The 5,000-nt window shown below is 34.7% G+C and overlaps 1 pseudogene; it reads right to left on the reverse strand.

The window, feature by feature from the left end:
• Nucleotides 1–5,000, reverse strand: part of LOC137659729 (nephrin-like) — an 86,191-nt pseudogene that overhangs the window by 27,618 nt on the left and 53,573 nt on the right.

The following is a 5,000-nucleotide window of genomic DNA, read 5'->3' on the forward strand; positions in this document are numbered from 1 at the left end:
GAATCACGTTTCGCTATGACAGAAGCATGAATCAGGTTTCGCTAAGACAGAAGCATGAATAAAGTAAATGAGGATTAGAGCTTACCATGAACCAACCAGCTGATGACTGACGAAGGATTTGATTTCGACGTCACGCAGGTCAGAGTAAATTCCTCTCCAGCTGTGGCGACGGAGGAACCCGTCACTAAAACTCTCTTTGGGCTGTCTGAGGAAGACAACTCATTACATAAATATTAATCTGTGATTTACTTGTCATGAGATTATTATTATCATTATTACTTGCTAAGCTACAACCTCAGTTGGAAGAAGCAGGATGTTATCAGCCCAGGGGCTCCAACAGGGAAAATAGCCTAGTGAGTAAAGGAAACAAGGACAAATAGAATATTTCAAGAACAGTAACAAAAAAATAAATGTTTCTTATATAAACTGTAAAAAGCTTTAAACAAGAAGAAGATAAGATAGCATGGCCGAGTGTACCCTCAACCAAGAGAACTCTAACCCAAGACAGTGAAAGACCATGGTACAGAGGCTATGGCACTACCCAAGACTCGAGAGCAATGGCTTGATCTTGGAGTGTCCTTCTCCTAGAAAAGCTGCTTACCAAAGCTAAAGAACCTCTTCTACCCTTACTGAAAGGAAAGTGGCCACTGAACAATTACAGTGCAGTAATTAACCCCTAAGAGAAGAAGAATTGTTTGGTAATCTCAGAGTTGTCAGGTGTATTAGGACAGAGACTATCCGGTGTGTGTGTAGGCAAAGGGAAAATGAACCGTAAACAGAGTGAAAGATCCAATTTAGTACTGTGTGGCCAGTCTCAACGGGTGGCTGGTGCCCTGGCCAACCTAATACATACAATTCTAGAAGATTTATTCCAGCTGTCACCAAGTTCTGGAATGATCTTCCTAATCGGGTACTTGAATCAGTAGAGCTTCAAAAATTCAAACTTACAGCAAATATTTTTATGTTAAACTGGTTGACATAAGTCGTTTTTATAGTTTATATATGACATATCTGTTTGGATGTTGTTGCGGTTTTTGAAATATTTTATTGTTAATTTTTCTTTATATTGTTTATTTATGTCCTTTTTCCTTTCCTCACTGGCCTATTTATCCCTGTTGGAGCCCTTGGACTTATATCTTCTTGCATTTCTAACTCGGGTTGTAGCTTAGCAATTAATAATAATAATAATAATAATAATAATAATAATAAATAATGATCCAATTGGATCATACAATATATTTCCCAGTATTTTATTATTTTACTTCTCTTAATGTCAATATCCCATGGCGGACGGTCCCCTTAATAAATATAGGTTTCATTGCCCGCAGAGTATCTATAAATCTATAAATGTGGTGTTTTATATATGTATATATATATATATATATATATATATATATATATATATATATATATACATATATATATATGTGTGTGTGTGTGTGTGTGTGTGTCATAAGCTTTGCCGTTATTTACTTTAAATTTCTAGTTAGATTAATATAAACAAAGATACAATTGCTTCTCAAACTAGCCATTTGTTATTATTTTGTATTTGCTCAGAAACCTATCGTTAATAGAAGGTTATGTTAATGAATATAAAAGTTAATTGTTGTAAATAGAGAATAATATTTGCGAAATATTCGCAAAACACTACAAAGATCGAAATATCCATCAAATTATGAGTGAAAGAAAATTCATAAAAATAAAGAAAAAATAACATATGAAATACAGCGTCAAAGCCACTCACAAATAAGTTTAGTATTAAGATAAAACCATTTATGAAGTTTAAAACTAATATAACAACCCCCAAGAAACCAAATTATATTTAATATTTGTAAGAGAGAGAGAGAGAGAGAGAGAGAGAGAGAGAACCTTTAAAAGCCATGAACTTCCATAAAAACTAAAAACTTTCAATGAGAGAGAGAGAGAGAGAGAGAGAGAGAGAGAGAGAGAGAGAGAGAGAGAGAGAGAGAGAGATACTTGAAACCCATTGAACCTTCATAAAAATCTAAAAACTCATAATGAGAGAGAGGCTTAAAGAGTCAAGAATCCTCATAAAAAAAAATTACAATGGACGGTGAAAGTGACATTATCTGCCAGAGGATAATTCAGAATATCATTCTTGGCCACCCTGCACTCGAAACTAGCCCTGTCGTCCTCAGCTTGCACCTTCAGGGCCACACTCAGCCTCACGATATCGTCCTCCTTGGTCACCTTGGTGTAAGTGGTGTTGGGGTGGTTCAACAACTTTCCGTTTTTGTACCACGCCAAGCGCGGCCTGGGGTTACCCCCCTGGCACCTGCAGGTCAGCGTGACCTCTTGACCTTCTTTGAGGATGTCTCCCGTGCTGTACCCTGAGATGATGGGAGCCTCTGGTGGGTCTGAGGATGAAATAAAAAAGGAAAATAAATATGACTTGTATTAATTCCGGTCAGTGGAGATTGCAGTAGGTGAGGCCAGAAGAAAGAAGAAAAAGAAATGTGTCTTGTATTCTTTCCCCATCATGCAGCATGTTACCAGAAGATGGGGTATTTTATTTTTAGTGAAATACTGGCCGTAATAGGTGGGCTAGATATCTCCTGCAGCATTCATCCTCCCGATTTCAGTGCTATGGAATAGTTTGTTGAATTCAGTCTGGTCCGTAGAGATTGCTGGAAGTGGGGACAATAAAAAGAAATAGAAAAATAAGAAAAAGAAATGCAATTTATGTTAATTCCGGTCAGTAAAGATTGAAGTAGGTGAGGCCGGAAGAAAGAAAAAAAATGTGTTTTGTATACAAACAGGTCAGTAGAGATTGCTGGAAGTGGGAAAAAATCAAATAAGAAGAAAAAAAAAAGAAATGTAATTTGTGTTCATTCCAGGTAGTAGAGATTACTGGAAGTGGGGATAAAAAAGAAAAAAGAAAAAGAAATTCCTTTTCTATTAATTCCAGTCAGTAGAGATTGCTGAGAATTGTGAAAAAAAAGGAAAATTAAAAAAAAAATGAGTTTTGTATTAATTCTGGTCAGTAGAGATTGCTGTAAGTGGAACAAAAATGAAATAAATAGTAAAAAGAAATGCAATTTTTGTTCATTCCAGTTAGTGTATATTACTGGAAGTTGAGAAAAAAAAGTAAAAGAAATGCGTACTGTATTCAGGGTGCCGGTTTAGTATGTGGCCTACCTTCCGAATGTGGCCTACGAAATTTTATCTCTGTTGTAGTATGTGGCCTACCTTGAAAATCAATATATGCATATATATATATATATATATATATATATATATATATATATATATATATATATATATATATATATATATATAGATGGTAGATGGTATCAATTAATTACGGATTTGCTGGTTTATTAAGTCATTGTTTATATTAACTTGTTGCCGTTTATGGAAATGAAAATTTAAGTGGTAAAGTAATTACGGAATTGCTGGTTAATAAGTAACTGTTTATATTTAGGCTTCCTATTTCCCATCATGGAACTGTAAGGACAACGTCCTACAACGCTTGCAGCAATGTTATCATCTCTGTATATATTTTTCTGTACATATTATCTATTCAGTCCAGCGCAGAACCATCTATCCTTCATTTCTATATACATTTCATTATCATATGTCAAGCGTGGGCTTTCATATTCATTGTAATGTTAACTGTAAAAAACACAAATACCCGGCATTTTTCACCTGTTCACGGTCGGTCAGTCACCTTGCTACTTTGCCGTCCGCAAAGGTCAATATACTTTTCCCGTGTCAGAAATAGAGCATCACTCGCGTATGGGCTGTCATCTCGAACCCTCAAGTCTTTACAAAGAAACGTTATTACCAATAATCCAGAGGGAGGTGGAGTGGAAGTTGGACAGTAATTCACTTCGACGAGTGGCCTACTTATAGCCAACTTCAGCATTTAGGATTTGAACATCACACTGTTAACCATTAGCACCATTACGTTGACCCTGTTACTGGTGATCATACGCAAAGAATTGAAAGATCTTGGCTTGAAAGCAAATTCAGCATTATGAAGAAAAGGCGCAGGGTTCCAATTCATCACTTCCAAGATCATCTTGATGAATACTGCTGGTGATATTCAAAGGGAGCCGATACCGACTTATCTAGATGCATTTTTGAGGAAATCAAAGAAATGTTCAATAATTGAAAACTGAATTAAATTTGTTTAAAAATTCGAAGATGTTTTGAAATTTTAGCACATTTTAGAATTAATTAATCTTAAATTTATGACTGAACTGTATTTCTTATACCTCTATAAATACTACCACTGAGGTAGGACACATTCAAGTCAGGTAGGCCACATACTAAACCAGAACAAAAAACGTAGGCCACATATTAAACCAGAAAAAAGGTAGGCCACATACTAAACCAGAACAAAAAACGTAGGCCACATACTAAACCAGAATAAAAAAGGTAGGCCACGCGTACTAAACCGGCACTGTATTCAGTCCGGTCAGTAGAGATTGATGGAAGTGAAGAAAAAATGCAACTTGTGTTAATTCCGGTCAATAGAGATTAGAGTAAGTATGGACAACATAGAATTTAAAAAAGAAATGAAAAGAAATGCACCTACTGTTAATTCTGGTCAGTGGAGATTACAGTGAATGGAGACAAAATAGAAAAAGAAAAAGAAATGCGTCTTGTATTCATTCACGTCAGAAGAGATTGCTGGAAGTGACTGCAATTAGGTGGCTGATACGTGAAGTGAGTCTTTTGCTTGTTGTGTTGGGGAAAAAAAATGTGTTATGATGCGATATAAATATTATATTTTATCTGATAATACTCGTCTATGTTTTACATAAAAATAAGAGGAAAAGGTTTAATGGTTTTGATAATTTGAATAATAATTATGATTTTAATAATATTGATGATTTGAATAATAATTATGATTTTAATGATATTGATGATTTGAATAATAATTATGATTTTAATGATTCTGAAAATTATGATAATCTAAAATTTACTACGTAGTATTAAAGTAACAAACGATCATGTAAGAGCAATAGTTA

Source organism: Palaemon carinicauda, chromosome 20, assembly GCF_036898095.1.
Source record: "Palaemon carinicauda isolate YSFRI2023 chromosome 20, ASM3689809v2, whole genome shotgun sequence".
Lineage (NCBI taxonomy): Eukaryota > Metazoa > Arthropoda > Malacostraca > Decapoda > Palaemonidae > Palaemon > Palaemon carinicauda.